The following is a 14,059-nucleotide window of genomic DNA, read 5'->3' as shown; positions in this document are numbered from 1 at the left end:
AAGCAAAACTAAATGTCTGGGGAAAGTGAAGCGTTTTTGTGAAAGATTTTGTTGCATAAAAAGGTAACCTATTTCTTATAGAATCTAACCAACTAATCAATTAATGTAGGCAGCAAAATCCCATGTGATATCAAATTTAGCTGGACTTAGTGGCCACTAATGAAAATACATTTTATCAAGAAATTAGAAGAAAACTCTTCAGTTATGTTTCTGAAGAACCGAGAAGAAGAGATGATATTGAATTCTGTCTGCCAAACTTTCCCTTGATGACCCTTACAGGTTATGTTTTTAGAGCTCCTGCAGCTGAACTTCTGACAAAGCTGTTATTGTATTTTGATTTTCCACAACAGAAGTTCATGTGTAGCCCAGGAGAAAAAATACTGAGATAGGAGCAATATTAAATCCTCATTTTGAAGTTACTGAGCTTTGGGACAGCAGAAGAAAAGAACAGAGCAGCTGAAGCAGGACTGGTGTCCCTCTAATCCATCCTCCTGTTTCCATTGGTGGTGAACCCCACAATCTTCTGAAAGATGTGTAAAAAAGATAAAACACTCACTGGGAAAGTTTAATGTTAATTACTCACATAGTTGCTTCTTTGAAGAAGCAAGTGTGTAATTAAATTCAGAGAGTTTGTTTAAACTGGTGCAGCAACATCTGCTGTGACTTTGCCAAATCTCACAGAATTTCAGAAGTGCTCAGGTATCCTAAAGTGGAATTTAGTTGCTGAAAATGGGATTATTTCCTAAGAAACATAATGAAGTGCTGGCATAAATAATAAAATAACTGCAGAACTGTCAGCTTTGTGTCTGTCCTGGTCAGCTTGGATAATTGTTTTAACAATCTCTCTGCAGCTCTTTAACTACAGCCATGGAATATAAAAGTAGCATTAGTGGTGTTAGACAGTTTTTTAATCTCCAGAAAGGAGCCCAGGGAAAGGTTATGGCAAGGATTATGTTTTTTGATTTTTTTTTTAATATGAATTAGAATTTAAGGATCTCATCTGTGTTTTTGTCTTAGTAATATTATGCAGCATTTCAAGGATTATAAATTGTGGAGCTTTTAGCTTTTAAAAATCTGTGTAGTAGGTTGATATTGAGAAGGGTTCTACAACTTTTGGGAATAGAAGAAATTAAAAACAAATCACCAGAAGAAAAAAAGTGGCACAGGAAGAGGATTAAAGGACAGGAAAAGCATCTCAGGACAGAATTATGCAAAGAGTCACTGAATTTCTGCCTCCTGGAGGCCTCTGCTGTTCACCAAGTACCTTGGAGAAATATTGGTGTGAGTTGCTGATTTGATTTTACTGTTGGTGCTGGTGTCTCCTGTAAGGAGCACTGGGTGAAAGAGAGGCAGGAAAGGAGAGTGCATGAACATAAAATTACATTTCCATGATCAGACCTCATCACCTCCCCCAGTCGTGTGCTGCCCTTGCCTCATTGTCTGACTGAAATATGGATTTTATACCAAATAAATTACATCAATAGTGATTCACAAAAATGGAGCACATTTCTATTATTGATCTGTTTCTTGGAGGGATGGCAAAACTGGGGCACTGCATGTTATTTGTTTCTGCAGTTTGCTATATGAGGCAAAATGTTATTTCTGCTTCTTTGTTTTCTTTGTTTTAACTTGTAGAGCTTTAAATCATGTAAACTTTAATTTTTCATTTTAATGTAACTTAGAGAGGTCTGTAAAACCAAAGAATTCTCACATTCTTTTTCCTCTAACAAGATAAGTAAGTTTTATCATGTTTTATGTAATAATCATAATTTTGAAGAGAAAGGATAGGCTAGGGAGACACTCCTACAAAATATTCAGCATTTCCCATAATTATGGTGCTGCATCCTCAAACAGTGCAGTGAGGCCATGGTGAAATCTGGTCTCTGGAAGACATCTCTTGAGTAAAATTTCAGGCTGTAGGGAACTCCAAGGACATATTAGAAGGGTCTCCATCTTTTTCAGAAAGGCTTTGATGCCTTAAAATTCTGGCACTTCAGAACCCTCAATCTCAAAAATGCTTTAACAGTTAAATAAGCTTCAGGTTGTTAATAGTGCCTATGGATCAAATAATTCCTTTTGCTAAACAGATGAATTATACAGCCTTTAAGGCAGGCCAACCAGATAAGACCCCAGAAAACGTGCATAATTTGTTTTGTTTAATGTAGCAGCATGGGGAGATGGAATATTTTGGGTAGGCCAGGGATTCCTTCTCTGCTTGTGCACAAACCCTGATTATTCTCGCTATTTATGGAGAATATTTATCATGCTTTCTGTACCTCTCTTTCACAGAGAAATCTGCTCACAGAATTGAGAGTTCTGCAAAGTGCATCCTGTTCTTATTGCCAATTGTTATTGTCTCAGTGGCAAGCTATGGCACTGATGAACCTTTTCTGTGCTTAGAAGGTCTGACTGCTGATCCATTTTTGCTGTTACAATATCCTCACACTCTGAAAGAGGTGAAAATGGGATGCAGTTTAACTGGAGGTACAAATTCAATGTGCACTGAAATTGAGAGTTAACACTGACTGTATTGGATCAGGTCCTTTGAGTTTGGACTGATGAGTTTGGAACAACATTTACTTGTCTTTCCATGGACATATTGTTGGTTTGACAGATCTCCAGGGAAGGCAGTGCTGTGGGCAAGGGACACAGCTTCACATGAAACCTGGATCACAGAAAACCCCTCTGCTCTCCCCTGGTTATGGAATTTGCAGTTCCACCATGTGTGTTTATTTGTGTCTGTGTAGCAAATCAGCTGTTGATAAAATAACTACAAAAGCTGGAGAAATGAGAATAAAACAAGCTTCTCACACAAGATATACATCAGATGCTTAGAAAGCACTCTGGGCTAAGAATAAAGTCTCAGATGAGAGATATGTATTTATCATATAAAAAAAAACCAAAAACAGATGGAACAAGAGAATGCATGCATTTTCCCATATGAAATTCACATATTTGTTGAAATATATCTCACAATGTCTCCTACCCCCAAAATAAATAGTTTCTCCACAGAAGACATGGAAATTAGAGTGAACAGCAGGACACCAAGACCTGCAAATGAGAAAAAAAAATACTTATGGCAATCAAATCCAAAGAAGAGCAAGAAGAAATCTGGAGGTATCTTCTCCAAACTCAGTTTCTCAATACTAAATGAAGTTTGGTGGCAAAAAAAGCATAAATTATGTAGGTTGAAAAGGGAATGATAGTGACAGCTTCATTCAGGAAAGATCCCTGGGCACCACTAGAGGCAGTTCACTGTTCAGTGGATATTGGATTGGTCCCAGGAGAATACAGGATGTTAAATGCATGGCCAGCCAGCCAGAAAACAATATAACATAATTGTAATTCATTATACAGATCAAAAGGCCCAGCCTCCTCTGATCTACTGGTTCCACTTCAAAAAAAAAACCCAGACAGGGTAATGTAGCTCCAGAGTGGGCTCCTATCACAGAGCAATGAAAATCTTCTGCTACAGAAAAGGAAATGTAAAATTGCCATTAGTCACCTTTGCAAGCAGCTTAGCAGCTGGGAACTTAATCAAAATATTTGTGATTGGGAAATGGTGATCAAACTCCCAAGTTCCATAATACAGTCACAAAAAGGCAACCAGTGAATTCCAAAGGCAACGAGATTTGGGTTGATGAAAAGAGGGAACATTTGACACAAGGCCCTAATAAAGGATAAAACTAATTGCCCTATATAGCACTAAAACAAAATACAGAAATTCAGGAGACAGTTGCATTTCTGTATTGTTAGCAAAGATATTTAGCCTCAAGTAGCTCATCCCAAGCAAAAAAATCCCAAAAAAACAAAAATAAAAACCAAAGTAACTAATATTTGTTGGCTGCAATAAGTCAATTTTTTACTGTTACAGAGCAGGCTGAGACCAGCAGAGGCAGAGAGAGATTTCTCCACTCCTGCCTTCTCTAAGGGCTGCAGGGCCATCTGCCACTGCACAAGTGCTGCAGCTCATGGGCAATCTGCTGATAGCTTCAGATCCAGTTAGATGGTGCTGAGGCTCCAAAACACATTAAATAACAATGAGGTCCTGAAACCAAATACTTCAGAGTGCTCTAATAAAAACTGACTTAAAGCCACGGGGCCTTTTTATTCATTACCTCATCAGCCCAATGGTAAGGATTTGAATTATGTCAATGACAACAGCTTGTCACTTGATCTGACCCTTTGCTGTGCCAGAAAGTTCCTTCCTCTGGATCCATTCCACCTGCACTCTTTAAAAGCACCCAATGGTTTCATTGGCACAATCACCTGTAAATCAAGCACTGTTGGAAAATGTCTTCATTTTGAGAAGGTATTTCCAGAAATATTTCAAATTAACAAGGGGGAAGGTAAGGGAAAAAAAAAATAATTTTGGGGGAGTATTTCAAAACAATGCATAGAAGAGGAATTAATTGTATTAATAGAATCATTAAGGCTGGAAAAGACCTTTCAGTGTCAGGTCCAACCATCAACACAACATTGCCAGGTCCACCACTAAAGCATGACCCCATGTGCCACATCTACACGTTTTTTGAACACTTCCAGGGACAACAACCCAACACTGCCCTGAGCAGCTTGTTCAAATGCTTGCCCACGCTTTCAGAGAAGAAATTTTCCCTGATACCAAATCTAAACCTCCCCTAGCACAAGCTGAGACTTTCTTCTCTGCTCCTGTCACTTGTTACCTGGGAGAAGAGCCCGACCCTGCCTGGCTACAGCCTCTGTTCAGGTGTTTGTAGAGAGCAGTAATTTCTCCCCCAAGCCTCCTCTTCTCCCTGCTGCTTTTTCTCTTCCTGTTAGCAACACTACTGAAGGGATATTTGTGCACCTGATGAATTCTGCTGTTTGAAAACCTGAACAATGAAATGTATGTCCCCCATGATGTTTTGTTATACACTTCCATCCTCCAAAATTTGCACACAGGTCCCAGGTCCTGTTTTATACAATTCTTCTGGCAAGCTTGATCTTCTGCTGCTTACTGGTATGGTATTTTAATGACCTCCTGGGAACAGCAGAGATATTATATATAAAAAAGAGAAAAACAAGCAGGCAAATAAATGACAGAGTGAACTCCTCTCTTACCCCCAAAATCATTAAACTGTGTCATCATATAGACTCATAGCTGTTCAATACTTGCAGAATCTTCCAGATCTGCTTTTCTTTATATTGGATTTTTACACACTTTGCCATCCATTTATTCATATTTTGCCAGATTTATATGACTTTATGCTGTATACTGTGAAGATTTCCTCTCAGGAGGAATCTACCAACACTGTATTATTTCCTAGTGACACTGTTTTTTTCTTGTTGTGATGAACTATTACCTTCTGAGAGAACAGAGGAAAAACTAGTATTTGTATTTTGTTTTTCAAAACTCACTTTTGTTCTTTGCAGGTAGTCAATGTTTTTTATTAAGTTGTTATTGAAATAATATTATTTATTGAATTTTCAGGTGGAGCAATTAACGTCTTTTTGATAAAGATGGAAAACTCTTGGTCATGATAACTAACATTCAATAAAAATAATACTGTAATCTTGAAAAATCATCAATACTTTCCAGATAAATGTATGAAATAACTGTGACATTGGATAGCTCAGCAGAAACTCTACATCTTGTAGAAAAATACTGTTTTAAATGGAAATAAGTTTTCCAGAAAACATTGGGCCAGTACTTTTAAATTCATCAGAAAATAGTGGGTTTTTTTATAGTATTATGCAATACATATCTGACAAAGAAAAGAGATGAAAACTCTATCAAAAAGGAATAACTACCTATTTACATTTGAGAAGAAATTAATGTGCTTAATACAGTCCATAAATATACCTACACTTAGAGGTGCTTAAGTTTTGGGTTTGTTCTTCTCCTTCTCTTTATTATTAAGAGAGAAGTTAAGCCTGTGTGGAAATTCTGCAGTTTCATTATTCCATTTCATTATTCCAGTAATAAAAATACCCTGCAGGAAATAATGTGATCCCAGGCTGGCACGTGGCACTGAAGGAGCAAGTTAATACAACTTTGACTAGAGCTTATTTGTTCATGTTTGAGAGGGAGAATTGCAAACTTCCACAACCAGCTACCTAAACTTACTTGGTAAAACAAACAAAGGTAAGAAAATGAGAGGTCTTTATGAAAATCCAGTTTATAACAGCCTTGTGAGGGCTTGAAGCCACTGTCAAAGCACTGCACATCACTGGAGGCACCTAAACTGTCTGTGCATGTTTTTAGGTCGTAGCTAACTTGAGATAATTGGAGTGGAGCTAAATTGAATTAGCCCATGCCAGTCTGACTAATGGGACACTCATGGACAGCCACCATGGCTCACCCAACCCAGGAATGGCTGAGATGAGAGAATTTGCTCATCTTTGTGAGCCCTGGGAAGAAAGTGCCAGCCTTGGTGATCCTCCAGACTAAACGAGGCTTAAATGTGTTCTACGAGCAGCCCTGTGCTTTCAGAGCAATGGACTGGATGATTCATCTTGGCTTTTCCATTCCTTGACTCTTAGGACTTTCTGAGAATGGCTTCCCTCTGGCCACCTTCCAAAATCAGTGTGAGACTCCAGCCCAAAACAGTATCTCAGAAGGGTTTTACAGCTTGCACATGACCATGTGTCTTCTGTCAAAGTAGCCAATATTGAGGCATCCAGCGACTTTTCTGTGCCTGGCAGATCTGATAAACAGGCAGAGGGTACTCAAAAGAAAAAGAACAGATTGGAAGCCTGAGGCTTTCGTGTGTTACTGAGCAAAACAACTTGCATCTGTGATGGGACAGGGTTGAACAACTTACTGTGAGCAGAAATGCTGAAATTCATACTTTTTAGGATAAGTATCCTTTTTTAAGGAAATGAAATACTTGTTTGTGGGAAAAAAACCCAACCCAGAAACCTGCCAGCAGTCCTATGGCTCTTGGATTTGTGCAGTGAGCAGCACACTGGAAATCTTTAAATAGGAAGTTTTCCAAATTGTTTCTCAGAGGCTGTCAGAGTGCATCCAAGTGTTACTGTCACCTTCTGCCAGGGCAGAAAGATTTCCAGACTCCAAAGGTAAAAATCACCTGTTACTCCAGGAAATGCTGCTGTCCAGCTGTGACTTTTCCAAACATCAGCTTAAAACCAGGCTGGAGTCCTCTCACTATTCTGCCACAAGGTCTCTAGAAATTCTTTCTTCCAAAGGTTGAATATCATAATTTTGGTTTCATCTTCCATGTTATCCCTGAATAATTCTTCTTCCTTTTCCATTACTGTTGCTTTGTATTCCACAAGAACCTTTGTAGGGTTCACCTGAACATCAGTGCTTTTAAGCATCCTGCTTAATTGGTTATTTTACTAATTATGGGGCAAGAAGCCTGGAGGGTTTGCTTAACTAGTGAGGAGACAATACAACATTTAAGCACCATGAACACAAAAAGTATTTTCTATCATCTTGTTTCTCTTCTTATGGCCAGTAATCTCTTTACATACACAGACTGAAATTTATTCTACCACTGCTGCGGTCATGAAAAGAGAGTGGAGCATCAAAGGGGAAGAGGCACACAGGTTACTACTAAAATAATGAAGAAAAAATGAGAAAAATAAAAGCAAATCGCTATTTTGAAATGTTGTCAGCAGATAAAGTAGAACTATGGAGTGTGAATTCATTCTGATTTATGGGAGAGGAACTCATTTGCACACTTTTCAGACTAACAGGTTGGAATGCAGTCCTCCTTGGAACAGTAGAGAAAGGTGTCTCCAAAAGAGGTCATAGTTGTCTTAGATATCTGTCTCTGCACTGGATAAATCACTCTCTGGAGGTGATTTCCTGTATCAAATGAAAAGCAGGGAGCCTATGTCTACTTTTGACTGCACAATTTAGATTTGGAAAGCTGAAAGTTCAGCAAAGCTCAACAGAAAGAGTTAATATTTGCCTATACCAGCCTTCCCAGTTGTCAAGTTTTGGGTCTTAAATGGTTTAAATTAATGTAACCAGCTCTCAGTTTCCCTGGGAAAGTTAATGTATAGGCAGGCAAGCTTAGATCCTAAAAGATTATTTCTATTTTCCACACAGTGCCTTCTTACATAATATAGTATCACACTGGGAGCATGTGTGGAAATGATCTTCCTGTGCTTTTTGCCTGAGAGCACTGCAAGGGAATTTATGCCAGTGCTCAATGTTCTGCTGCACAAAACCTCATATTCCTCATATTGCAGACAACTTATCAAGAGGAAACCCCTGAGTAAGACTTTTATAGCACTCTGCTGGAGATTTGCCACCCATCTGCTCTAGCAATATGATCCCACACCAGAAGTATCCCCCATTCTCATTCTTTTTTCTTTTCTGATTTTATATATATCAAAGAAAAGGAAAAACCCTGTAATGGACCTCACTGGGGAAAAAGCGCTTTCAATTTAATAATTCATAATGCAATTTTTCAGCAACTACATCATGTGTTAGCTCAATTTTTAACTGCTTTTAAAATGGAGACGAGGATATTATAAGTGCATCTGCTGAGGGTGTCTCTGCAGATGGGAGATGGCTGAGAGATCTTAGCTGAATCTGTATTCCTAGAAATAATTCCTTCATTACTTGAATGAGTTACCTCGAGCTGAGCTGATGTGATTCTCCATCTGTTTCTGTGCTTTTACTGAACTAGTGCCACTGGACAGTGAGGAAGAGCTCTCTGCAGTCTGATAAACTCAAGGAAGTCAGAGCCTGAAGGTGCTGAGGAGGCTTCAGCTTCTCTGGCTTCAGCCAAAGGCAAATTTAAAAGACAAAGTACAAGATTTATATCCTCAACATGCGAGCTCAACTTTCAGCACCACCTCAGACTGACAGCTTCAGACACCCTGCAACTGCTTCTGGCCTTCAAACTACAGGTGTAAAATGGGAATTGTAAAATGATGGTTGGCTTCCACCTCACTGCTTTTATCTGATTTCATTTTTGGATTAAGAGTTTCCTCTTTGCTGATATCTGTAGCCTTGCATACACGTATATACTCCACATTGCCTATCAGTACTTGCAGATTTATTTCATAAAGTAAGATTATTATTAAACATTTAATATCCAATCCTATGTTTTTTTTCAATATTTCAGGGTCCATGAAACATACCTCTGAAAATATATAGATAGATAGATCTCTTCTGATTAAAGCTTCTGACTTAAACTCTGCTCAGCCTATGTGTGTATGGTAATGTAAACTTAATATTATGCATTTCTTGGAATAAAGGCAGTACCATTGCAAAATGTTCTTGGATCTGTGGAATATGGGTGCAAATGTTGTGCCTCTTTAAATTGTCCTTTCAACAAGTTTTATTTTGCAGTTACAATTAGTGTGCACACCTTGGACTTGTTTGGTGCTTTTAGAAATTTTTAGATTAAGAGGTCCTCCTCATCTTGCCAAAAATTGCATGTCACTTTATCTCAGGGACATAAAACAGAAATTTCCCCATCAACAGAGTCCAAATAAACATGTGAGCAGATTGCTGGGCTGCAGCTCACAACAGGGATGGCAAAGCTGTGTTACAGAGCTGTTGTGATTGCCAGAGGATCAAAACACTCAAGTAGAGAAGAGAATGTGTATAACTGACCCAGGTCACTTCAGATGAGGAAATCAACTGTGTGGCCAGCATCTGTATGTTTTTGTACTGACTCCTCTTTATCAATAAACACAGAGAAGGACATCATCAGTGCCCTTTGGGGACCAACAGGAGCTGCAGATTTTTTGCTGTATTTAGATTTGTGCTCTGGAACTGGTTTGCAGCAGAGATGCTCCTGTCGAGGTCCTGTCTACTCACATCCATAATAAGACCTTACTCAGTGGAGTGTTTCACTAGAAATATTGAAGGTCACATATTATTGTATTTCCAGGGAAGATTCCTTACTTTAGGGTCCAAGTCATCATCCTTAGAAGTTTCCTAATGCAGATCTTCATGGGGAAACTTCGATATTAAAAATACTGTGGCATTTCCAAAGGTTTCACTGTATGGAAAAGGACAAACAGTGAATGTACATAACTAATGAGCACAAGTCTAATGGTGAATTCTCAACTGGATTAAACATTGGCATAGTTAAGGGGCCAAAAATTGAGTAGGATAGATTGAGGCAGTGCAAAAAGCAGGAGAACAAATGGAAATGCAGTGCCAAGCCTAATCTTGCTCACATTTTGTATTAACGTGATGTTCAAGAGGTGGGGACACCAAAAAAAGTGTACAAATAAAAAAGTTACCCTAGACTGGGAGCACTGATCGATACTAACAAGGCAAGAAACTGGATCAAAGCTGACCTTGAAAAATTGCACCAGGTTTTTTTTGTTTTCCAAATTACTTCTGAAGTCTTTTGTGGGAATGGAAAAGGACATGTAAACCCTGGAGAGGCAGGGAGCCTAATTAATGTTGGGAGTTTTAAAGTACAGACTGAAAGCCTCCAAATACCAGCCAGAGAGGTAACATCAATGAAACACTTATCTGTGTGATGATCCATCACTGCTTAGAAAGCATTGTGCTGGATGGATGACAGCAAAGAGGGGAAAAAGTGAGAGAATGAAATATATGGGTAAACAGCACAAACTGAGGATGTCAGAGAGAAAATTGTTGGATGGGGAAACAGAATCCTTGAGCTTTCCTATTGATTCCCTGATAACTTTGCAGGTAGGAAAAAAAAGAAACAACAAAAAAAATCTCAATATAACTGGTAACAGGTAGAAATTAGAAATGTCTGAGTAATATAAAATTAAATGAAATAAACAGGAAATCAAGCTGAGGCCATCCACTGACATGGAAATTCTTAGTGCACATGGTTCCAGGTTGTGCCTGTAATTGCAGCCAGTGCTAGTTTTGGTGATTTTTCTGTCATTTGTTCCTGCTTTCAAAGAAGCAGGTAAGAACCACCTGTGTATATTATATTCATCTAAAGCTGGCCAGAGGATAATTTGACTTTGCAACAGCTTTCCAGACATAAATGTTTAAATTCAATCTGCACTGAAATAAAACCTAATGCCCTGGTACATTTTTGCAAAATGAATTTGGTTTGGAACTTTTCATTTTTAAATCATAATGGTTCAGTTAAAATCTCTGAGTAAATGAAACTTATGTCATATCAGAAATTTTATTGTGGGACAATGTTGAAACTGGAGTCTTGAAGGAGAATTTTTGGGTTATCCAACTTTTGGCAATCACAGTCAATGGGTTGAACAGCATTATGCAAAACCAAAAAAGTACTCTGTTTTCAAAGCAGACTGAGGATTTTATAATTATTCTAGTATTTTGAAAGAATCTTCTGATCTCCAACGTTCCTTGTTTACCAGCCAGTTCATTCTATTTGTTCTTTTGTTTGTACTAACCCTTAGATTTCCTGCTTCTGTTTTCTCATCAAGGGTAGCACCTCTTTGTTCTGCCAACCTGCACAAGCCAGGAACTAATATCTCATAAAACAGGCCGGCTGAATTAATATGAAGTCACAAAAATTAGTTACAAATGGCATATTTGGACTGTGAGTGAATTTGGAGCTCCCAGAGTTCATTGTGTTGAAGGTTCAGCTCTTTTGTCCTCGTCCATAAGCAAGAAACTTGTTTTCCCCGTGTCCAAGGAAATCAGAACTATTAATGTCATTATGGGACTGTAGGACCTATGGCACTCCTAAAAAAGACAAATACCAGAAATGTCAGCACACTGACAGCCTGACCTAATGAGAACCCCCTTGATCTGCAGAGGCTTTAGTCCAGCCTCTAACACATGCCCTTGTGTTTAAAGGTAATAATCAGGCACTCATGTATTTCCTTGGACACTTGGCTGTGCAAAGGCAGAGCAGAGCAAATGATTGCCTTGAATTCCTATGGCTGGATCAAATATTCCATGTCCTGTGACACAAATCAGGGATCCAACAGGAACACGAGCTCCCAGAGCTGCTCAAAAGACCATGTGGGATATATTAATGGTCCTGAGTTTGTGTCAGTGTCAATGTCTCTGCCTGTAGTTTTCAGTCCTATATCTAGTAGATATTCCCCTTTTTAAAAATATCTATCACTTCTTTTTTTATCTCACTCTCTAAGCACTTTGCTGCTGGATCTGGGGGGGGTTTATACTAGTGTCTGCACTTCTCTAATGTTTGGCAAACTCCAGCTCTGCCTTGTGACTGAGACAAAATTCTGTGTTTATTTACCACAGGTGACAGGTAAATGTCTGTCTCACAATGTTGTGACATCTTTTCAGAGATATTTACCTGGAGAACCAGTAGGTTGCTTTCCCACCCAAAGAAGCCATGCTTATCTTGAAATATCCATAATGATGGATATCATTATGATGATCACATTCATCATTCTCATCATCATCACATGAAACCAATATTCCATCCATTTTATAGACCTCAAGTAAAATGTTGTTCAACTTTTAATCTGACATCTGATTATTTTGTGTCACTGAACACAAGAGTGACCTCCCAGTGACTTTATCTGGGCATTTTTCTGCTGGGAAGTTTTTCTTAAACCAGTTGCAAATGCATTCCCTAATTTCCTGTGGTCAATTCCTTGCCATTACTCTTTATTTTTTGCTGACAATAAAATATTTGAATGTTCATCTTAATTTGTGCTTTACATAATGCCTCAATCTAGCTGCTTGGGTAAAACCATGTTTCAAAATAAAAAAATTCCAGTCCCTTTCAAAGAATAAGGATATTTATAGTGAGAGATAACATCTTTTGTTAAGCCACATGGTATAACTTGAAGAAGAAGATGAGATCTAAGACATGTGTGTCCTTCCTCAGTTCTGCTGTATCTCTTCTTTGCACTGCTAAAAATTCTCAGAAAAATTTAAAGCATGATATAGTAATTAGTGACAAAGTAATAAGTTATTGTACAAATCACATTGCTGGGCAGTATTGTAGGCTTATGTTATTATATTAAACTTTGGTCTTAATTAAAAAAAAAAATCTTATGTACAGTGAATGTGTTTGTGGGTCAAAAGGGGGAGAATTTTGTTATTGTTAATGGGAAGTGAAATGGAACTGAAAACTATAATTTGTTAATGTAATCTAAAATGAAAATAACATGATTTCAGCAGGATCAGAAAACAACTCAATGGCCAATATCTGTAAAATATCTATGCTATGCCACTAAGACAAATTTTACAAAATACACATATTATATACTTTTAAAAATTCTCTAGTACCTGGTAAAATGTTTGTTGCTAGTAGTAACTTTTGAAGAATAAATGAAGATAGAATGCTGACCACTTAAAAAAAGAACTAATACGACAAAAATTTCCAAAATATAATGTAGATTATGTTGGCATGATGCTGTGAAAAAACTAGAGTAAGAACTGGAGCTGATTAATTTCTGTGTTAATTAAAATAGTGATGGAATCTCAGGACTATTGCTTCCAAAGCCCTGGGGAATACCATGTCTAAGGGACCTGTCTCTTCCCTAAATCAGCACACTCTGTTACAGAGCTTTGTAAATTTTCCTAGGTCATTAACCAAATCTAAATTGAAGGCAAACCAAACACTGTACAGCATTTCTTCCCTGCTGCTGATTTCATGCCTTTTCACCCCAAAATCTCCTTGTGGGCACCAGGGCAGAGAGAAATCTGTCACAGAACAATGGCATGGGGAACATCCTGACTCTGAAAGCTGTGGGACTCTTCCATGCCATCCACCTCGTGTGCTCAGCATCCTTTTCCTCTCCTCTTTCCTGAGTTATTAAAAGACAAAGAGCAGCTGCTGCTGTAGACATAGAAGTTGACAAATTTACAACAGGTGATACCACCTGTGCCTGCCTAATTTAATCTCAGCCCAAACAATCTGCCATCCGTTTACAGCAGAGAAAATGCTCAAGAGCATCTCAAAGTGAGTCAGGAGCAGGAGGGTGAGGGGGCAGGGTGGGAGCAGTTCACTCAAAAACCCTCTTGGCTGCAAAGGAAGTTTAGAAAATATGTCTGGTGGACATGAAAAACCTCTTCCCTGCTTGTGTAGAGTGGGGAGAAAACGTGATAAAACAGCTAACGTGATAAAACAGCTAACAAGCACCATTTCCAAGCCTTGGGTGCCAGATGGATTCATCTGCAGGGTGTTATGTGAGCTGCTGCTGCTCCTCC

The 14,059-nt window shown here is 38.5% G+C and overlaps 1 long non-coding RNA gene across 1 annotated transcript in view; it reads left to right on the top strand.

The window, feature by feature from the left end:
- LOC107202796 overlaps positions 1-12,794 on the top strand; it is a 38,394-nt gene extending 25,600 nt beyond the window's left edge. Inside the window, exon 3 of the long non-coding RNA XR_001520830.2 lies at positions 8,628-12,794. This is a non-coding gene — a long non-coding RNA (uncharacterized LOC107202796). The remainder of the gene's footprint in view (positions 1-8,627) is intronic.
- Positions 12,795-14,059: the final 1,265 nt, after the last annotated feature.

This window comes from Parus major, chromosome 4 (genome assembly GCF_001522545.3).
Source record: "Parus major isolate Abel chromosome 4, Parus_major1.1, whole genome shotgun sequence".
NCBI lineage: Eukaryota > Metazoa > Chordata > Aves > Passeriformes > Paridae > Parus > Parus major.
This window is presented reverse-complemented; position numbering and strand designations above follow the sequence as displayed.